This window comes from Moschus berezovskii, chromosome 1 (assembly GCF_049115385.1).
Source record: "Moschus berezovskii isolate FMDL1 chromosome 1, NW_MosBer_1.0, whole genome shotgun sequence".
Classification (NCBI taxonomy): domain Eukaryota; kingdom Metazoa; phylum Chordata; class Mammalia; order Artiodactyla; family Moschidae; genus Moschus; species Moschus berezovskii.
Genome location: NC_142460.1, coordinates 144,121,599 through 144,145,849, shown reverse-complemented (window position 1 = coordinate 144,145,849; position 24,251 = coordinate 144,121,599).

Here is a 24,251-nt window from a genome sequence, read left to right as displayed (position 1 = left end):
AAGAATTGATGCAATTGAACTGTGGTGTTGGAGAAGACTCTTGAGAGTCCCTTGGACTGCAAGGAGATCCAACTAGTCCATCCTAAAGGAGATCAGTCCTGGGTGTTCATTGGAAGGACTGATGCTGAAGCTGAAACTCCAATACTTTGGCCACCTGATGTGAAGAGCTGACTCATTTGAAAAAACCCTGATGCTAGGAAAGATTGAAGGCAGGAGGAGAAGGGGATGACAGAGGATGAGATGGTTGGATGGCATCACCAACTCAATGGACATGAGTTTGAGTGAACTCTGGGTGTTGGTGATAGACAGGGAGGCCTGGTGTGCTGTGGTTCAGAGGGTCCCAAAGAGTCGGACATGACTGAGCAGCTGAACTGAACTGAACTGAATTCTGACAGCCTTTAAGTGACATAAGGCATCATTTTGCTCAACAGAGTTAATTCTAGCAGTGTTCTGTTTCTTTTGTCTCCCTCTCCTATATTTCCAGCAGAGGTTATTGGCACTAAAACCCAGCCACTCACCCAACCTGGAGATCACACTCACCACTATTGACTGGTATGAAACTTTTTAATTCCTTTTGCTTCTTCATCCCCATTCCATTCAAATCTGCTTCTGCCTCTTCCTTTGCTCTCAGTTAATATCCTCGTCATCTCACCCCTGAAACACTGAAGTATTCTTACTCATTCTCTCAGCCTCATATTTATTTCTAACTATTCTCCAATACATTCCCAGCTATATTTGTTTAGTTGACTCTTGTCAACTCTTTTCTTACACATTTTGATGGCCCTGAATAAACAGTGAGAGTTGTCTAGGATCTTACTTCTATTTGTTTATCCTCATCTTTTTTGTCCCCCTTGTCATATTCTCAATCTATCTATACCCACTACTTTTTGTTCCCTATTTTACCTGTACACATACTGTTATCTTTGATTTCAATTTTTTTTTCATTTTCTTCCTTCTTATTTATTGTTTTAATTTTTAAAATTAAAAAGAAAAATCTCTTTGTTTGCTTTCATCTTCCACCTTCTTAAACCCTGCCATTCTCTTGCCAAACTTCGGCTTCTTGTTAATTTTAGCCTTCTCTGCACCTCTTGATAGAAATTGCTCGTGTCCTCTGAGCTATCACCGTAATTATAAGTATCACTTTTTAGCTGTCTTCATACTGCAAGGGATATTTTACTTTTTAAAAAGTATATGTGATTCTCCTTTTGGATTTTACCTCCTTGAAGTTGATTACCATGTCCTTTTCATCTTTGTGTACCGTTGGGCCTAGCATAGAGGCTAGCACACAACAGTGACAAGTGAATGGACCTACACAAACAATAAGCTATAAAAAACAAATTCAGGGAATATATATTTCAAATCCAAATTTTAGCTACTTAACTAATGTTGGTCTGAAAATGATAACTCAGATTATATACAATCTGAAAAATGTTCTATCCTTAGAGTAGAACATTGGCAATTGGAAAGCTCGAATCTATATTTTTGGCTAGAGTTTAAGTATCAAATAAAGTCAGGGTTTCCTGAAGATTTGAAAACTGCATAAACAAGTTACCACCAGCAAAGGATTTAGATATTCACAGATTTGGTAAGCTTGTTTCAAGATAACTTTTAATGCTCTTTCATTATATCAGTTATAATTAAACTACTTTATATGTGTATTTATGTGACCCAGTTATTGAGACAATATATTATGGAACTGTGTAAAACAAGTCCTACAGATTCGTACTTCTTCCGGCTTCTGTTTGTACTTAATCGGTTTCTGGCCACCCACTGAGCCGGCCTGGAAGAAGCTGCCTTTTGATCTCTTTTATGAAATGACCTTTGAGGGCAAAAATAGATGAGAATAAACCTTAAAAGATTTGTTATAAATATTCTGTTTGGCATCATATATCTTTCCAAAATGCAAGAATAGAATACTTAACTAAAAAGGGTAACTTTAAGGTCTTAGACAAATAAGGCTGAGCCCATATTATAAGCATAGGCTGCTTATAATGTACGCTGGTCAAATTTGACACAAAGCCCCCCACAATTGCCTTGTCTAGGGATCAGCAACAAGTGAGGATGAAGAAACTCCTACCACACTTGATTACAATACCAGAACTGTTCTTTTATTATTTTAGCATCCCTTTTGCCCTGTAATCCTCAGTCTTTGCAGTCTGTGTAACCAACCAATGCTACCATCTGTCATGAAAAGCAACATATGTACTCGGGAGAGAACAGTTCATGTTAATGATGCCAACTTGCTTTGTCCTTTAATCAGAAAAGGCTTATATGAAGCCTGTGTGAAGAATGCAGGTGAAAACAGCTTCTGACTGACAAATGAAACGGGTCCGAAGACTCTAAAAATGTATTTTTTTATTAATATTAGATATGAGAACAGTGTAATGAAACAAAGTTAGATTTCTCTTGAAAAAAATGATGTAGGGACGATTGATTCCTTCTTTCAGTGTTTAAATCTCTGATTCATTCTCCATCACTTATTCATTCAGCAAACACTGAAGACCTACTATGTGAGAGGCAAAAATTGCTAGAAATGGAACAAGGGTCTACATCTTTATGCTGTATATTCTCACTGTTATAGGTCAATGTTTTTATAATTCTTACCATGCACAATTGCTGAATTTTCTTTGTATATTTTCATCTTTAACCTCTCCCAGAACTGGCTTCTATTATCGTTTATTTTTGACCAAAATGACCTGCTTTTGTTGAAGAGGGGCCTATAAGATAGAGACTCTCGATTGTACCGTCTCAGAGAAAATTGTGTCTTCTCAAAGCAATGTGTTGGGATGTCATATTTGGATAAAGAAAAGTCTTGTCAGGCAGAAACTTAAATTGACATTAAAGAGATATGAAAGAACAGAAGTGTTTGAAATGCCTTGAAGTCTGAACAGGAAATCAGAGGGAAAATGAGGCTGTAAGACAATTCAGTCATTCAGCATGTAGATTTATAGATATTTGCTACCCAATCTAAAAAGAGATGACACCAGTTACAAGAAAAGTTATGCACATACAAACTTCTCTCTCTCTCAAGATACACCACAGAAGAAAGCTTATGTAATTATCAACAAATTAAGTTGAAGAAGATACAAAAGTAGAGAACAGGAAGGAGGAATACGAGAACACGAAACTTTACTAGGTAAGAGTAAAGATAAAAGTTCCTATTTAAAACAAGTTAAAACTGTGAAACCATTAAATATCTATCTATGAAGTGAGGCAAACAAGTCAATCATTAAGGCTGTCAAAAAAAAGCTTTATAATTTCTTTGAGAACACACACACATCCAGGTTGGAGACAGTCTGGATGGAAGGACTTTTTGCAGAAGAAACTACACTACACCAGGATGAGAAGACGATGACATCAGAGGTAGACAGCTTGCCCAAGATGCTGGACCTGATTCGTATGATCATTTATAATGTTTTCTTGACTTCTTAGCCCTCTGCATATAAATCAAATGCTTTTCTACCATAGGCCTGATCCTATGCTAGTTTTAGAAATTAATCCAATTGTCAGGTTTGTAGACATGTAAAAGCTCATTCTGCTTATACAAAAACTCTGTTAGACTTGTGCCATCCTAATGTCCTTAAACCATGGCAACAGTCTGCTTCTAAATTGGAAAATTAAAAACAATAGCTAGAAATCAGAGTCAGGGCTGTGGGAAATCCAAGATGGCTGCTTGGCTTTTCCCAGCTCCCTGACAAACCTCATTTTTCATTTGATGGGTTAAAGCCTCCCTGGCTATAGGGCCTCCGTGATGAAAAATCACAGAATATTAATTTTTGTAAACTGTTAAATTAAGTTTCTAGTTTTGTTAATGTCTAATGTTTACTAGTGACTATATCGGAGAAGGCAATGGCAAGCCACTCCAGTACTCTTGCCTAGAAAATCCCATGGATGGAGGAGCCTGGTAGGCTGCAGTCCCTGGGGTCGCTAAGGGTCGGACACGACTGAGCGACTTCACTTTTCACTTTCACTTTTCACTTTCACACATTGGAGAAGGAAATGGCAACCCACTCCAGTGTTCTTGCCTGGAGAATAACAGGGATGGGGGACCCTGGTGGGCTTCTGTCTATGGGGTCACACAGAGTCGGACACGACTGAAGTGACGCAGCAGCAGCACAGCAGCAGTGTTCACTAAGACTCACTGCTGAGACAGTTCCTTGTTACGTGATACTGCTAAAAGATTTAATTAAGTTATTAAAAAGGACACTCTAGGTTAGTTTCTAAGGCTTATCTCAGTAACCAATCTTCAGATAAAGGTCGGATGCTCCATAATGTACAACCAGGAGATTAATACCAGACTATAATCATTTAACAAATGAAGTCAGGTGACTTGGGGTATACCAGGCTTTATCTAATGAAAGTTCTTGACTTATAATTCTTATTTTACTAATAACTGCTAACTATGGCTATATTATTTTCTATGTCACTTGTTTCACTGAGCCTGTGATATAATGCTGAACTGACAGTTCAATAATTGTAATAATGTGACTCTGGGTATGGGAAAAAGCAACAAGAGGAAATATTTTCCTGGACCAGGAGGCTAGTAAGACAGTGGTCCAGAGACTTTTGCTACTTGCAAGGCCTGGTCCAATTTTAGCACACTGAGTGGCCCATCACTTCCCTAGACCTGGGAATGAGCCTTCCCAGCACCGCAGGACACAATGGTCATGAAATGGTGTCATGTGGTCAGATATGTGGCTATGAAGGGACCCTGCTGACTGGAAGTTGGTCCTGGCCAGCTGCCTCTACAAAGATTACATCATGACCATTGCAAGCTGCTGACCTTCAACACCCCCTGAAAGACGTTCAGGGTGAAAATCAGGAATGAGGCACTCTGTGCTCTGAAAAAAAAAAAAACCGGCAGAACAGGCCTTCAGGTAGTTAGATCTTTTCAGAAAAAGGTTTTATGAGTTCCAATTCTTGCATCTTCTCATACCTAGAAAAACACTGACGTCATTAATGGTGAAATCTGCTTTGGCTATTAAAAAAAAAAAGGTTTTTTTTTTTACAATTAAAAGTCAAAATAGAGTAGCTATTGTTCAGACATCCTGGGAAATAACTATTTCCCAGATATCCTAAAAAATGATATTATGGGTGTGATTTCTGATTAGACGCTGTGACCTAATGTAGAACTTAATGCTCCTGTAATGCATTTTTGCTTCTGTACTTTGCTTGCTGCTTGTAAAACCAAAGTTACTCCATTTTAAGATAAGGTTGTTTTTAAGTAAAGATTCCTAAAATTGTTTTTGAAAAAATAAAAATATTAAAATTAAAATAAAAAAAAAGAACACGAACACACACACACAAAGCAAATTTAGAGGAAGTCTATTTAAATTTTATTTTATTTTTAAATTTAAAATGAATAAATGCTAGTTTGTTGAACTTTTGAAATAGATTTAATGTGTATAAAGTTTTAGAAATATCTTAAAACATGTTACAAATTCTAATCAATAATAGCACATTTAAAATTGAGAAAGTCATTACCTATGTTTTTAATCCACTAAGTTAAAAAACAATATATACGTTAACTTGGATTCATTCATATTTTTAATGTTAATGACATTATTTATTATCCATTAAATGTCAGAGAGGGACCTTACTCTATGATTTCTAGTAATAATCTATGATGTTATCATTATATTTTTGTGTATATTTCCATTTAGTTGCATAATTTGTGTCAATTAGAAAAGTTAAAAGATATACCCTGGACTTAATTTCTTGAGACAGTAAACATATATTCCACAGAAGATTGAAGTTAGCTTCTAAAAATTAATTTATTTGATGTGCTTGATAGGTGGAAAGAAAAATATAGTAGAATGTTAGTAAAAATCAGCACAGACTATTTACAATTTATTTTTCGATTCCACAGCAATAGCTATTGCTAGTTATTTAGTGTATATTCTCTCCCCCCCAAATAATGCACTGTTGCTATATTGTACTTTTAAAATAAAACACACTGTACAATTCTTTTTCTTGGTAATTAGTTTTTCTATATAGAATTCATAGATAGATATACTTTTCAATTTCAACAAATAAATTAATGGCTGAATATGTTTAATGGGCTTGCTTGGTGGCTCAGTCTGTAAAGAAGCCACCTGTAATGCAGGAGACCTGGGTTCGATTCCTGAGTAAGAAACATCCCCTAGAGAAGGAAACAATAACCGACTCCTGTGTTCTTGCTTGGGAAATGCCATGAACAGAAGAGCCTGGTGGGTTGCAGTCCATGGGGTCACAAGAGTCTGACACAAACTTCGCAACTAAACCATCATGTTCTATGTTTTGAGTTTAGTTCAGTTCACTCTCTCAGTCGTGTCCAACTCTTTGCGACCCCGTGAATCACAGCACGCCAGGCCTCCCTGTCCATCACCAACTCCCGGAGTTCACTCAAACTCATGTCCACAGAGTCGGTGATGCCATCCAGCCATCTCATTCTCTGTCATCCCCTTCTCCTCCCACCCCCAATCCCCCCCAGCATCAGAGTCTTTTCCAGTGAGTCAACTCGTCGCATGAGGTGGCCAAAGTATTGGAGTTTCAGCTTTAGCATCAGTCTTTCTAATGAACACCCTTCTAATGAACAGTCCTTCTAATGATCTAGGATTGATCTTTAGAATGGACTGGTTGGATCTCCTTGCAGTCCAAGGGACTCTCAAGAGTCTTCTCCAACACCACAGTTCAAAAGCATCAATTCTTTGGCGATCAGCTTTCTTCACAGTCCAACTCTCACAGCCATACATGACCACTGAAAAAACCATAGCCTTGACTAGATCTTTGTTGGCAAAGTAATGTTTCTGCTTTTTAATACTATCTAGGTTGGTCATAACTTTCTTTCCAAGTAGTAAACGTCTTTTAATTTCATGGCTGCAATCAGCATCTGCAGTGATTTTGGAGCCCCAAAAAATAAAGTCTGACACTGTTTCCACTGTTTTCCCATCTATTTCCCATGAAGTGATGGGACCAGATGCCATGATCTTTGTTTTCTGAATGTTGAGCTTCAAGCCAACCTTTTCACTCTCCTCTTTCATTTTCATCAAGAGGCTTTTTAGTTCCTCTTCACTTTCTGCCATAAGGATGGTGTCATCTGCATAGGTTATTGATATTTCTCCTGGCAATCTTGATTCCAGCTTGTGCTTCTTCCAGCCCAGCATTCCTCATGATGTACTCTGCATATAAGTTAAATAAGCAGGGTAACAATATACAGCCTTGACGTACTCCTTTTCCTATTTGGAACCAGTCTGTTGTTCCATGTCCAGTTCTAACTGTTGCTTCCTGACCTGCATACAGTTTTCTCAAGAGGCAGGTCAGGTGGTCTGGTATTCCCATCTCTTTGAGAATTTTCCACAGTTTATTGTGATCCACACAGTCAAAGGCCAGCATACCACAATTACCAACATATTGATAAGCATTGTTAAAATTTTCTTCTCTCTAAAATCATCTTTTGTATAGATTTATATATATCCTTTGGAGAAGGCAATGGCAACCCACTCCAGTGTTTTTGTCTGGAGAATCCCAGGGATGGGAGAGCCTGGTGGGCTGCTATCTATGGGCTCGCACAGAGTCGGACACGACTGAAAACTTAGCAGCAGCAGAAGCAGCATATATATCCTTATCATGTAGGGTAAGTTGTATCCACATATTCAAAGATTTTTAACATATTTGTTAAACATTGCTCAAAGAATTATATTAATTTATACATTCATAAACCATATAATCTTGTCCTAAGTTTTGAACAAAGCAGTTAGTTTTTAATCTTTGCTAATATGATTTTGTAAAAAATGACTTTTTCCATTTCCCATCATTTCTAATTTTTATTTTTAATTAGTGGAGAACTTGAACTTTTTTTAATCACAAATTTATTAGTGCATTATAATCCCTCTTTAGAGTGGTTTCTTCAATTCTCTTTTTAATTTGAAGTAGGGAGATCCAACCAGTCCATTCTAAAGGAGATCAGTTCTAGGTGTTCATTGGAAGGACTGATGCTAAAGCTGAAGCTCCAATACTTTGGCCACCTCATGCGAAAAGTTGACTCACTGGAAAAGACTCTGATGCTGGGAGTGATTGGAGGCAGGAGGAGAAGGGGACAGCAGAAAATGAGATGGATGGATGGCATCACCGACTCGATGGAGGTGAATTTGAATGAACTCCAGGAGTTGGTGATGGACAGGGAGGCCTGGCGTGCTGTGATTCATGGGTCACGAAGAGTTGGACACGACTGAGAGACTGAACTGAATTGACTGAACTGAGGGTTGATTTACAATATGATATTTATTTCAGGTATGCAACAACTAGGTCCTGGGAATTCCCTGGCAGTCCAATCGTTAGGGCTCTATGCTCTCACTGCTGAAGGCATCTGTTTGATACCTGATTGGGGAACAAAAATCCCACAAACCAGGCATTGTGGCCCAAAACAAATGACAGCATCGTCCTTTTTTCCACTGATGTGTTCCTCTAGTTTTTGTTGATCTCCAAAAACCTTTTCAGTTCAGTTCAGTTCAGTCGCTCAGTCGTGTCTGACTCTTAGCGACCCCATGAACCACAGCACGCCAGTCCTCCCTGTCCATCACCAACTCCCGGAGTTCACTCAAACTCATGTCCATCGAGTCAGTGATGCCATCCAGCCACCTCATTCTCTGTCTTCCCCGTCTCCTCCTACCCCCAATCGCTCTCAGCATCAGAGTCTTTTCCAGTGAGTCAACTCGTCGCATGAGGTGGCCAAAGTATTGGAGCTTCAGCTCTAGCATAAGTCCTTCCAATGAACACCCAGGATTGATCTCCTCTAGAATGGACTGGTTGGACTTTCTCATATATTTCAAAGATCTTTCCCTAGTTCAGCATACAGACCAAAAAAAATTTAAATATTATGCAGTAAACAAAATATGTCCAACCATAGGATAATAGGGAAATTATTATTTTTCACTTTAAGGTAGAAGAAAAAACTGTCAGGGAGGCTGTTTCGGTATTCTCTTTTAAAAGAGATTTTTGTAACAATTTGAGTTAATTCATCATTTCCAAGATGTATTACTCCATTGAGGATGTTTGAAATCAAGTATTAACTAAATTACTCATGTCACTGTTAAATAATACACTGTCTAAAATATTGGATATTTTTGAAGGATTGTAGGAACAAAAGATACAGCCTAAATAACTGGAATTTAACCTCTGAAAGACTTAACCCTTAATCTCATACTATGACTTATTTGCTTTTAGATACAGAATGAAAATCTTGATCTTTAGAGATCAGCCTACAGGTAGAAATGGCAATCAGCTCTCCTTTCCCAGGACATCAATAATCCATATTAGTTAGAACACTGTCATCTGTGTAGTTCCTCTGCAGGATTTTATTTTACTTCTTTCAATGAACGAAGTCTTTCCATTCTGTTTTTATTTGCTGACAGCAGAAAATATGTCTACAGTTCATTAACATAATGAATGGGAGGGGAAATTAATTCTATGGAGACTAAGATTGTTTGGTTTATCTTGAGACCTACCCAACATTTACAGCTTTTTCCCTTTTGTGCTGTTCCAGTACACTGTTAAAAGATTGTACCATAAATCTGAAAACATGTTTTGCAAAGTTCATATCTGCATTCGCTACCTTTAATATTAATAGGAGTGTATCTTTAAAGTGAGTAAATTGAGAAAGTGGCTGAAACTATAGTTTATAAAAGAAGATTAGTGGGTTTAATATGCACTGGAGAGTAAAAGAAAAATCTTATTACTGTATGGAGAAATTACCTCATAAACAAGCTAATACAACAGGCTAGGGAGTAATTTTTAACAAGGTTTTTATGATGTGCAAGTGTAGCCAAGTTAATGAACTTATCTTTCTGGTTATTTTCATACTGTAACAATGCTCTTCTTTTCTAGTTCTTGTGCTTTAAAAAGTAAAATACATTTAATCACCTACAATAAAACTAATTCATTACTTTAATAAATCAAGAACAATCTTATACTGTATACTTAAATATCGCAGCAATAATGCTGGAAACCAGATCAGGTGCTAACGTTTATTGTGGAATAGAGCAAAAGGTAACCCGGAAGCTTATTTATTATTTAAATTAGTGTCTCATTTTGACAGTGCACAGTCATTTGGGAAAATTTGACTTCCTTTTCAGCTACTGGACAAAGGAAGTGGAGACAAAAGAATGACAAAATACTTTATTTAGTTACCACACACCTCTTTGCAGCATGACCATTTGCTCATCGAAATTCACACAAATAATTTAGAAGAATTGTACATTAAACAAACAACTTGGGGAGGAATCAGTAAATCTGGAATGTGTGTCTGCCAGCATCTTGTATGTAACTGTTAGGAATTATTGAGGAAGAACACGTTGACATGTTTTTCTGCTCAAAGACAAAGGCAAACTGCTGAATCCTCATATTAACTGCTGTTCAGTTCAGTTCAGTCACTCAGTCGTGTCCGATTCTCCGCGATCCCATGAATCACAGCACGCCAGGCCTCCCTGTCCATCACCAACTCCCGGAGATCACTCAAACTCATGTCCACAGAGTCGGTGATGCCATCCAGCCATCTCATTGTCGGTCGTCCCCTTCTCCTCCCGCCCCCAACCTTTCCCAGCATCAGAGTCTTTTCCAGTGAGTCAACTCGTCTCATGAGGTGGCCAAAGTATTGGAGTTTCAGCTTTAGCATCAGTCCCTCCAATGAACATCCAGGATTGATCTCCTTTAGAATGGACTGGTTGGATCTCCTTGCAGTATAAGGGACTCTCAAGAGTCTTCTCCAACACCACAGTTCAAAAGCATCAATTCTTTGGCGATCAGCTTTCTTCACAGTCCAACTCTCACATCCATACATGACCATGGGAAAAACCATATCCTTGACTAGACGGACCTTTGTTGGCAAAGTAATGTCTCTGCTTTTTTGAGAACTTCCTATTCTGAAAATTTGATGAATTTGTAAAAAATAAAGTGAGGAAAAAGGTAAATGGATAAAGAAATGGTCGAAAAAATAAGTCCCTTTGTAATATATGAGCTAAAACAGATTTACGATAACAGATTCATCATCCATCAATCCAAATTATAGTATATAAGGTAGAGACATATTGACATCTTATTTTAATTTTTACTTTTCTTCAACATGAGGATGCCAGAGAAAATAACTTGAATTAGAATGAACATCATAAGATCCTACATGCCTGCCATGTTAGAACTGGTACTAGACTTAGATGAAATGTTCTCTCTTAGAGACTGTAGGTTCCCAGTCTCTCCTGATTTTGTCAACTTGATAACATAGATTTCACAGAAACATTTAGGCTCCTTGTGCCCTGCAGCCAGACACTGGTTGTTCAGGTCCCTTACAGTAACTGTGCTGAATGTCACTCTGTCTGCTGGACATTTCTCATCTCCTTTTACTATCCACCTGTTTCCCAATCAATATTTTTCTGTCTTATACTACTCTCTTCACACTTTCTTTGCTAAATCACAGAGAATCATATTGAGTTTAAGCAATTCAAGCTACGGTGTTACCCAACTGGTAGATTACCATTTCAGTTCAGTTCAGTTCAGTCGCTCAGTCGTGTCTGACTCTCCACGACCCCATGAATCACAGCACGCCAGGCCCCCCTGTCCATCACCAACTCCCGGAGTTCACTCAAACTCATGTCCACAGAGTCGGTGATGCCATCCAGCCATCTCATTCTCCGTCGTCCCTTTCTCCTCCCGCCCCCAACCTTTCCCAGCATCAGAGTCTTTTCCAGTGAGTCAACTCGTCGCATGAGGTGGCCAAAGTATTGTAGTTTCAGCTTTAGCATCAGTCCTTCTAATGAACACCCAAGATTGATCTCCTTTAGAATGGACTGGTTGGATCTCCTTGCAGTCCAAGGGACTCTCAAGAGTCTTCTCCAACACCACAGTTCAAAAGCATCAATTCTTCGGTGATCAGCTTTCTTCACAGTCCAACTCTCACATCCATATATGACCACGGAAAAACCATAGCATTGACTAGACAGACCTTTGTTGGCAAAGTAATGTCTCTGCTTTTTAATATACTATCAAGGTTGGTCATAAATTTCCTTCCAAGGAGTAAGCGTCTTTTAATTTCATGGCTGCAATCAGCATCTGCAGGGATTTTGGAGCCCCCCAAAATAAAGTCTGACACTGTTTCCACTGTTTTCCCATCTATTTCCCATGAAGTGATGGGACCAGATGCCATGATCTTTGTTTTCTGAATGTTGAGCTTCAAGCCAACCTTTTCACTCTCCTCTTTCACTTTCATCAAGAGGCTCTTTAGTTCCTCTTCACTTTCTGCCATAAGGGTGGTGTCATCTGCATATCTGAGGTTATTGATATTTCTCTCAGCAATCTTGATTCCAGCTTGTGCTTCTTCCAGCCCAGCGTTCCTCATGATGTACTCTGCATATAAGTTAAATAAGCAGGGTGACAATATACAGCCTTGACGTACTCCTTTTCCTATTTGGAACCAGTCTGTTGTTCCATATACAGTTCTGACTGTTGCTTCCTGACCTGCATACAGGTTTCTCAAGAGGCAGGTCAGGTTATCTGGTATTCCCATCTCTTTCAGAATTTTCCACAGTTTATTGTGATCCACACAGTCAAAGGCTTTGGCATAGTCAATGAAGCAGAAATAGATGTTTTTCTGGAACTCTCTTGCTTTCTCCATGATCCAGTGGATGTTGGCAATTTGATCTCTGGTGCCTCTGCCTTTTCTAAAACCTGCTTGAACATCTGGGATTTCACGGTTCACATATTGCTGAAGCCTGGCTTGGAGAATTTTGAGCATGACTTTACTAGCGTGTGAGATGAGTGCAATTGTGTGGTAGTTTGAGCATTCTTTGGCATTGCCTTTCTTTGGGATTGGAATGAAGACTGACCTTTTCCAGTCCTGTGGCCACTGCTGAGTTTTCCAAATTTGCTGGCATATTGAGTGCAGCACTTTCCCAGCATCATCTTTCAGGATTTGAAATAGCTCAACTGGAATTCCATCACCTCCACTAGCTTTGTTCGTAGTGATGCTTTCTAAGACCCACTTGACTTCACATTCCAAGATGTCTGGCTCTAGGTCAGTGATCACATTATCGTTACTATCTTGGTCGTGAAGATCTTTTTTGTACAGTTCTTCTGTGTATTCTTGCCACCTCTTCTTAATATCTTCTGCTTCTATTAGGTCCATACCATTTCTGTCCTTTATCGAGCCCATCTTTGCATGAAATGTTCCCTTGGAATCTCTAATTTTCTTGAAGAGATCTCTTGTTTTTCCTATTCTGTTGTTTTCCTCTATTTCTTTGCATTGATCACTGAGGAAGGCTTTCTTATCTCTCCTTGCTATTCTTTGGAACTCTGAATTCAGAGGTATGCTTGAGGAGAAACCCCTCGTCCAAGGTAAGATGTAGCGGCTGCGCTTTCTTGGATATGGTGACTCAGAGGTTAAAGCGTCTGCCTCCAATGCGGGAGACCCGGGTTCGATCCCTGGATCGGGAGGATCCCCTGGAGAAGGAACCGGTAACCCACTCCAGTATTCTTGCCTGGAGAATGCCATGGACGGAGAAGCCTGGTAGGCAAAGAGTCAGACACGACTGAGTGATGGAATGGAACGGAACGGAAGGCAAGAGAAACCCAAATAAGATGGTAGGTATTGCGAGGGGGCATCAGAGGGCAGACACACTGAAATCATAATCACAGGAAACTAGTCGATCTGATCACATGGACCACAGCCGAATGTGGTCCACTGGAGAAGGGAATGGCAAACCACTTCAGTATACTTACCTTGAGAACCCCATGAACAGTATCAAAGGGCAAAATGATAGGATACTGAATGAGGAATTCCCCAGGTTGGTAGGTGCCCACTATGCTACTGGAGATCAGTGGAGAAATAACTCTAGAAGGAATGAAAGGATGGAGCAAAAGCAAAACCAATACCCAGTTGTGGATGTGACCAGTGATAGAAGGAAGGTCCGATGCTGTAAAGAGCAATATTGCATAGGAACCTGGAATGTTAAGTCCATGAATCAAGGCAAATTGGAAGTGGTCAAACAGGAGATGGCAAGAGTGAACATAGACATTCTAGGAATCAATGAATTAAAATGGACTGGAATGGGTGAATTTAACTCAGATGACCATTATATCTACTACTGTGGGCAGGAATCCCTTAGAAGAAATGGAGTAGCCATCATGGTCAACAAAAGAGTCTGAAATGCAGTACTTGGATGCAATCTTAAAAACGACAGAATGATTTCTGTTCATTTCCAAGGCAAACCATTCAATATTACAGTAATCCAGGCCTATGCCCCAACCAGCAACGCTGAAGAAGCCGAAGTTGAATGGTTCTATGAAGACATACAAGACCTTTTAGAACTAACACCCAAAAAAGATGTCCTTTTCATTATAGGGGACTGGAATGCAAAAGTAGGAAGTCAAGAAACACCTGGAGTAACAGGCAAATTTGCCTTGGAGCACGGAATGAAGCAGGGCAAAGGCTAATAGAGTTGTCAAGAGAACGCACTGGTCATAGCAAACACCCTCTTCCAACAACACAAGAGAAGACTCTACACATGGACATCACCAGATGGTGAACACCGAAATCAGATTGATTATATTCTTTGCAGCCAAAGATGGAGAAGCTCTATACAGTTAGCAAAAACAAGACCAGGAGCTGACTGTGGCTCAGATCATGAACTCCTTATTGCCAAATTCAGACTTAAATTGAAGAAAGTAGGGAAAACCACTAGACCATTCAGATATGACCTAAATCAAATCCATTATGATTATACAGTAGAAGTGAGAAATAGATTTAAGGGGCTAGATCTGATAGATAGAGTGCCTGATGAACTCTGGACGGAGGTTCGTGACATTGTACAGGAGACAGGGACCAAGACCATCCCCATGGAAAAGAAATGCCAAAAAGCAAAATGGCTGTCTGAGGAGGCCTTACAAATAGCTGTGAAAAGAAGAGAAGCAAAAAGCAAAGGAGAAAAGGAAAGATATAAGCATCTGAATGCAGATTACCATTTACAGATAGTGAAATTCTTATTTCTTCACAGTAGTCTTGTATAATGCTGATTACAGTAAATTCAGGCATATGACCTAAATCAAATCCCTTATGATTATACAGTGGAAGTGAGAAATAGATTTAAGGGACTAGATCGGATAGACAGAGTGCCTGATGAACTCTGGACGGAGGTTCGTGACATTGTACAGGAGACAGGGATCAAGACAATCTGCAAGAAAAAGAAATGCAAAAAGGCAAAATGACTGAGGAGGCCTTACAAATAGCTGTGAAAAGAAGAGAAGCCAAAAGCAAAGGAGAAAAGGAAAGATATAAGCATCTGAATGCAGAGTTCCAAAGAATAACAAGGAGAGATAAGAAAGCCTTCCTAAGCGATCAATGCAAAGAAATAGAGGAAAACAATAGAATGGGAAAGACTAGAGATCTCTTCAAGAAAATTAGAGATACCAAGGGAACATTTCATGCAAAGATGGGCTCAATAAAGGACAGAAATGGTATGGACCTAATAGAAGCAGAAGATACTAAGAAGAGGTGGCAAGAATACACAGAAGAACTGTACAAAAAAGATCTTCACGACCCAGATAATCACAATGGTGTGATCACTGACCTAGAGCCAGACATCCTGGAATGTGAAGTCAAGTGGGCCTTAGGAAGCATCACTAAGAACAAAGCTAGTGGAGGTGACGGAATTCCAGTTGAGCTATTTCAAATCCTAAAATATGATGCTGGGAAAGTGCTGCACTCAATATGCCAGCAAATTTGGAAAACTCAGCAGTGGCCACAGGACTGGAAAAGGTCAGTCTTTATTCCAATCCCAAAGAAAGGCAATGCCAAAGAATGTTCAAACAAGTGCACAATTGCACTCATTTCACACGCTAGTAAGGTAATACTCAAAATTCTCCAAGCCAGGCTTCAGCAATATGTGAACCGTGAACTTCCAGATTTTCAAGCTGGTTTTAGAAAAGGCAGAAGAACCAGAGATCAAATTGCCAACTTCTTCTGGATCATTGAAAAAGCAAGAGAGTTCCAGAAAAGCATGTATTTCTGCTTCATTGACTATGCTAAAGCCTTTGACTGTGCTATGGATCACAATAAACTGTGGAAAATTCTGAAAGAGATGGGAATACCAGACCACCTGACCTGCCTCTTGCGAAACCTGTATACAGGTCAGGAAGCAACAGTCAGAACTGGACATGGAACAACACACTGGTTCCAAATAGGAAAATGAGTATGTTAAGGCTGTATATTGTCACCCTGCTTACTTAACTTATATGTAGAGTACATCATGGGAAATGCTGGGCTGGAAGAAGCACAAGCTGGAATCAAGATTTCTGATTGAAATGTCAATAGCCACAGATATGCAGATGACACCACCCTTATGGCAGAAAGTGAAGAAGAACTAAAGAACCACTTGATGAAAGTGAAAGAGAGTGAAAAAGTTGGCTTAAAGCTCAACATTCAGAAAACTAAGATCATGGCATCCGGTCCCGTCACTTCATGGCAAATAGATGGGGGAACAGTGGAAACAGTGGCTGATTTTTTTTTGGGAGCTCCAAAATCACTGCAGATGGTGACTGAAGCCATGAAATTAAAAGACACTTACTCCTTGAAAGAAAAGTTGTGACCAACCTAGACAGCATATTAAAAAGCAGAGACAATACTTTGCCAACCAAGGTCCGTATAGTCAAGGCTATGGTTTTTCCAGTGGTCATGTGTGGATGTGAGAGTTGGACTATAAATAAAGCTGAGCCCAGAAGAATTGATGCTTTTGAACTGTGGTGTTGGAGAAGTCTCTCGAGGGTCGCTTGGACTGCAAGGAGATCCAACCAGTCCATCCTAAAGGAGATCAGTCCTCAATGTTCATTGGATGGAGTGATGTTGAAGCTGAAACTCCAATCCTTTGGCCCCCTGATGCGAAGAGCTGAGTCATTTGAAAAGACCCTGATGCTGGGAAAAATTGAGGGCAGGAGGAGAAGGGGATGGGAGAGGATGTGATGGTTGGATGGCATCACTGACTCAATGGACATGGGTTTGGGTGAACTCTGGCAGTTGGTGATGGACAGGTAGGCCTGGTGTGCTGCATTTCATGGTGTCACAAAGAGTCGGACACGACTGAGCGACTGAACTGAACTGAGCAGGCTAGTGTTGAAGGTACCATATTTTCATTGGTGTTATTTAAGATGCCCTTAAATTACTACATACAAGTAGCTGCCTACTCCCAGTTATTGTGCCTGATAATTAATGTTGTATAATAATGAAATAAGTTTTTACCTGATGGCTCAGAGAGTAAAAAATATCCATTTAATGGAGGAGAATCAGGGTTGGGAAGTTCCTCTGGAGAAGTGACTGATGACTCACTCCAGTAATCTTGCCTTGGAAATTACATAGGCAGAGGAGCCTGGCAGGCTACAGTCCATGGGGTCTTGAAGAGTCAGACATGACTGATTGACTAACACTTTCACAATAATGAAATAAGCCTTTGTTTTAAAATGTTTGCTGCACACAAAGTAATTTATGAAATAATTTGTATAACTCAATATATATTACTAATACTTATTTGTACTAAACATATGTAGAGCAAGAACTCATACATTTATTGCACCTAAGAATTCATTGAATTTATTCTGCCTATAGATTGGTTTCTGAGTTTCAGAAATTAGATCTCTTACATGATATCCAAATAATGGCAACCCAACAAACCCAGTTTTCAAAGGTAATAAACCAGTACAAGTATAGAACTTCTATACGCCTATTATTCTTATGATGAAATAATGTATTTTTCCATATTGAGTGATTTTACTACCAAAGTAATTCTACATTGAAGGAAGGATTTTGATAGATTACATGTGCTTCCTTCCAAGGTTTTGGAAGAACAGTCAGTGATGGGAAAAGTCTCCCAACTACCTAGAAGGCAAACTGGAATGCTTATTCTCACTCTGGAGAGTTGGTTGGATTGTTGAATAGAATCCCACAATCAGCACTGAACTGATATCTTTATATGTAATGTTCATCATTAGTCTGTAAACTCTTCATTTATTTCTCTTTGTCTCCCCAGTAACTCCTCTCCAAATCGTCAATACCGTTGTATTTGTGGTGGTTCTTGTGTTTTAAGGTAGTAGATAGAAACCTCTAGGAAGTTCTTTCTCCTAGGCCAGACTCAGAAAGTCCCCTCATGAGAGATAGGATGTGTACACTGGGATAACAGGAAGAAAGCATACTGAAAATTAAAGAGTTAAGAGGTTTGTGCTACAGGCCTCTGAGCATTTGTGCAGTGGAAATGGCTTTGGTCACTGTGGTTTAGGCAGTGAGGGTTGGCCTGGAGAGATCTCAGGCAGAACAGATAAGGGTGGTGAGATTTCATAGAGATGGCGCACAGCTAGGTCTTTGGGAACACTGTCTACAGCCTCCAGAAATCAGAGATGTCAGCAGATGTCTAAATGCTTAGTGCAATAGTGGGACTTCCTCAGTAAAACATGTAATTTTTACATAAAGTAAGTAACTTTCATTTTTTTTTTTAATTCAAAATAGTTTCTGAATTTGAGGTGTTTAGGTTTTTAATTTTTTTCTTCCCTTCCTGCTTTCCCACCTTCCCTCCTTCATCCCTACTCCATGCCTTCTTTTTTTTTCTCCCTCTCTTTTTCATTCTCTTTCTTCTTTTTCTTTCTCTCTTTCAGCTACAAGCAGTACCACAGTTGCTGCTTAGAATACATTCTAGAAATGCAATTTCTTTTTTAAAAAGGATATATTGTATTGTATTTATTTTTTAATGTGTATTCATTTATTTATTTGGCTACACCATGTGGTCTGTGGGATTAGTTCCACTATCAGGGATTGAACACTTGCTCCCTGCATTGGAAATGCAGTCTTAACCATTGGACCACCAGGGAAGTCGCTAGAAGTATAATTTCTGAATCAAAATACATTTTAAAAGCCAAAGACTTTTAATTTAAAAAAAATGTCCTTCACAAATAGTCTTAACAATTTTCTCTCCCTTCAGCAATACATGAGTCTTTAATTCTCCATCCTCTCATCTGTGGTGGATTTTGCCATTTAATAATACTTTTGATAATTTGATAAGTATAAGCTTAGTATGAGAAATAGTCCTTCTCAAAACTCAGTATTTCTCAGAAAGTGGACTAAAATTTCCCATGATGATTTATGAGTGGCAAAGGCCTTTCTGAGGAATAATTTTACATTCTCTTTCTTTGAAATCTCTTTCTACTGAGATAGTTCAGCAAGAGTCTATTTCTTTCTGGGACAAAAGTCTCAATATAATCTTTAATGTTCTGGTTTTCTAGTGATTGCAAAGTTCCTAATCTATGATCACATTCTGGCCTTGAAACTGATTAATTGGTTTTAGGAATTCCTTTTTCTTTTATGCCCTTCCTTATGCAATGGAGTCATCAGAGGTCCCTGGCATTTTTGTTCTTATTTTTCTAGGTGGTGTTCTATGGGCAATTTAAAAGTTGTTCACAAGTGTGACTGGGTTTGAGGAATGGGGTCAGCTGATGCTTCTCATTTGTGATTGTTTACAAAGGTAGCAGATACTTCAGAGACTGTCCACTTGCAACAATGCATAGATATAAATATGTGTGTGTTTCTGCGGGGGTGGGGGAGGTTAAAGAAATATTGAATAAGTGAATAAATTATTGTATAAATTAAAGATTCAGTGTAAAGATATTTTTCTTTGAAAAATATTTATTTGTGATATAAGAAAAAAAAAAAGCACAAAAACTCATGCATGACATGTTCCCAGTGTCTAAAAATGTGGTTTTAACAGACCCTATAAGTTTCATCATCTAGTCCTGCTTAACAAATATATCCTATCTGCTCTATGCCTCTCCACCTCTGCAAAGTCCATACTATTCTCTTTGTCCAAAATTTCAGTTAGGAGCCTGCTGCACATATCAGCTCATGAGCACGTGGTACATGTTACCTAACTTGTTTGTGTTAATGTATTTCACGTGCCCCTGGCCCATTTTATGAAATAGTTTCCTTTGTCTAATCTATTCTATTTGTCTCTATTTCCTATTGTTTCAAATACAGCCATTCTCTTTCACGTTATTTGCCACTGAGAATGCTTAATATAAATGTTTTCCTTTCATAAATTTACTTTACATATAAATAATGATGCTTTCAATATAGTTCAAGACCACAGAGGGCTAATCCTCCCTAAACCATGTGGTATGAATATTTGAACTTAAAATATAGGCTTTAAAGACAAGCATTCAATCGGCAGGGAAACCATCTATTCAAAATCTGTGGCTCATATAGACAACAAGGAGCATCATGCAGTGTCATTTGCTATTAGCTGTTTGTTATTATGAAAACCTTTTATGTGTATAATCAACCATGTGAGAATTACAAAGCACTTTACAAATCCATTTATAAAGCGGATCTGCCTAGAGTGACTCTGGACAGAAGGAAAATAGAGGATGGATGTATTTACTTATGGAGACACCAGCTCTTGACTGTCATACTGACTGGAGCACACCTTCATCTTATAAATGAACGACATGCTAATCCAAATGAGCTCTTGACTCAAATCTGGCCTGGAACATAGCACACTTTCTTTAAGGAGGGGAGAAGGAAAGAACTAAACCCTCTCCCACTGCATCCTTCTTAAATTCAGAAGTTTATATCTAAATTAGGGCCAAGAATCACTCAGCCAGAGCTCTCAGCCTCCATGGTCAATGGCCAAACAGCTTTCAGTACTGCTGAGAAATCTGTCATTCAAGATGCTGCTGGAGAGCATCCATACACAGGCTGGGTTGGCCTTGTCTGGCTCAGGACCTGTCTCCTAAATGTGTTTGCATTTCTGTGTTTGTCTCCAATTCCTGGGAAATACCTGCTCCCTTTCCACTCTGTGTGGCCCAAGGTATAGCACAGAAAGAGTTCTGGCCTAGGAATTAGACAGAACCAGGGCTTCCCAGGTGGTGCTAGGGGTAAAGAGACCCAGCTTCAGACTCTGAGTTGTGAAGATCCCCTGGAGAAGGGCAAGGCAACCCACTCCAGTATTCTTGCCTGGAGAATCCCATGGACAGAGGAGCCTGGTGGGCTCCAATGCATATTGTTACACAGAGTCAGACACAACTGAAGCAACTTAGCACCTAAGGGATAGCCTTGGATCTGACAAGAACTGAAGGCAACTTAATACACTGTTTCATTTTCTATGACAGCTAAGTACACAATGATTCATACTTTGCCTTTATTCATAAGGATGATGTAGGGATAAAATTAGACAATGGACATAAAGGTATTTTAGAAGTTTACTCATTCTTCAACTTTGTGCTTTTCTCTATGTTCATTTTTCTGCACTAAATATATATTTACTTTTACTCTAAAATAACCAATACATTATTTTTTTTAACTCTCTACTTACAAATGGTATGAGCATATTCTAGAGAATGTATTAACATACTGGAAAATTAAAATTGCAGTACTCAATGGTGGCAAATACAACTTGGTTGCAAATATACATGGGGTAGAATCAAGATGAGTTATTTTTAAAGATTTGTGAAATTCATCAGGGTAAACATCAGTTCAGTTCAGTTCAGTCGCTCAGTCGTGTCCGACTCTCCGCGACCCCATGAATCACAGCACACCAGGCCTCCCTGTCCAACACCAACTCCCGGAGTACACTCAAACTCAAGTCCACAGAGTCGGTGATGCCATCCAGCCATCTCATTCTCCGTCGTCCCCTTCTCCTCCCGCCCCCAACCTTTCCCAGCATCAGAGTCTTTTCCAGTGAGTCAACTCGTCGCATGAGGTGGCCAAAGTATTGCAGCTTCAGCTTTAGCATCAGTCCCTCCAATGAACACCCAGGATTGATCTCCTTTAGAATGGACTGGTTGGATCTCCTTGCAGTATAAGGGACTCTCAAGAGTCTTCTCCAACACCACAGTTCAAAAGCATCAATTCTTTGGCGATCAGCCTTCTTCACAGTCCAACTCTCACATCCATACATGACCACATAGACTTTCTAAATGTTTACTACACACTGAAAACAATTCAATATAATAAATAGTGTTAGCCCATAATATAGACACCTGCCTATTTCCTCACTCCTGTGTTACTGATGAATCATTGTAGCAAAAGACAATTAGGAATTTGGGAGACCAAGGCAGAGCTTCAGCAGGCTGCTTCTTTGTGATGATGAACAACTTATGAAACTAAATAACAAGGTCCTGTCACCTCTGTAATTTAAGAAACTGTTTGTGTAGTTCCTGCTCAGGCCTGTAAAAAAGAGTAAGAAAAGAAAGTAGGAGCTGTCTCTCTCTTCTGAGAACTTGCTCTCCAGCCGTATGAATAGTTAATCCTCTTCATTAGTTGATCTCCAGCCCCATCCTGGCCATCATAGCACCAATCCTTGCCTTAAATAATCCACAAAATGATTCTATTTGCATATCTTGCCTTCATTACACTCAACATATACAAAATCACATAGCTATCACATCTGGAAAGGATATCCTTATATTTAGTAGAAGTGTAGACACTTGTAAAGAATTATTGACATCATAAGAGAAATTACAGGAAACTAGTCATTGTTGGAAAGCATACACCAGAGAAGAGAGAACCTGTCATCCTCTGGCCAAACATGACCTTATTTAAGTGACATGTTGGTTACATTTCTAATGATATGTTCAATTGGCCTCAAGTAACCAGGTCACAAGAATAGCAGAGGCCAGCTTTAGTTAGCAAAGAGTTTTGAGTCTCTTGAAATGATCATCTCTTTCCTCATCTATAAACAATCAACAAAGGTGCATATGTTTATCATGTATTTTTTTTTAACTGTAGAATTTTTAAAATGATTTGTGTATTTTAACTCCATTTCTGGGCCTACGGTCTCCTCTCATTTTTACTAAAGACTTACCTCAAATTCTGTTCATTTTGGGGTTAAAACTACCTTAGGTCTTAAGGGCATTGGACTCAGCATAGGATGTTTCATCAAACTCCTAAATTTTTCACTTTTACAAAGTAAATGGAGAAGTGTATATGACTTTCTCTTGAGATGCCTGGAAGAGATTAGTTTGGGAGTAAAGCAAAGTAATGAGTAGAATCCCACAAGCAATACTGGTAAATATATTTTATTATTTAAAGATCACCTTGAATTTTACTTAGTGACAAAAAGTATGTTCATCTCTCAGTCTTCAAATCAGGACTCCAGCACCTAACCCTAAATTTTCTGGGAAACTTGAAACAAAATATTTAATACCTGTTTCCTTTTCCTGTAGCACTTCTATCCACCACCATTCAAAACATCAGTAAAAAATTTTATTTTCATGTATTTCTTCTCCATAGCCATTTAGTCATCAAAGTAGCTTTGATTTTTCCTCTAGAATGACTTGCTATCTATTCTTCATCTTTCATTGACATTGATAAATCATTTCAGACTCAACCCCTCTTACTTCAAATATCAATTACTGAAACATTGTATTTCATTAAATAGCCATGTGATGGTATAATACGTTGATAGACTATTTTTCTACCATGGAGTAGAAATTCCAAAATTAATTACAGTTAATTATAGTTATAATAATAATGTTATATGACAGAGAAGCCGAAGCAAAGGTAGAAATGGAAATATCTCAGAATAAACTACTGATTTCAGCAGCTGTAATGTTTTTCACTATATGAATGGGCCATCAGATAAAACTGAGACTGATGTTTTCAGAGTAGTCCAGAAGGTGGTACATGTAGGCATTTTTTGAGGTCAATTATGATAAATGTTTTGTAATCAATTAGGGTCAATTTGGACAACACCTTATCAGTTCAGTTCAGTTCAGTTCAGTCGCTCAGTCGTGTCCGACTCTTTGCGACCCCATGAATCACAGCACGCCAGGCCTCCCTGTCCATCACCAACTCCCGGAGTTCACTCAAACTCATGTCCATCGCGTCGGTGATGCCATCCAGCCATCTCATTCTCTGTCGTCCCCATCTCCTCCCACCGCCAATCCCTCCTAGCATCAGACTCTTTTCCAGTGAGTCAACTTGTCGCATGAGGTGGCCAAAGTATTGGAGTTTCAGCTTTAGCATCAGTCCTTCCAATGAACACCCAGGATTTATCTCCTTTAGAATGGACTGGTTGGATCTCCTTGCAGTCCAAGGGACTCTCAAGAGTCTTCTCCAGCACCACAGTTCTAAAGCATCAATTCTTTGGCGGTCAGCTTTCTTCACAGTCCAACTCTCACATCCATACATGACCACGGGAAAACCATAGCTTTGACTATTACTTTGTCAACCAAGGTCCGTCTAGTCAAGGACAGCA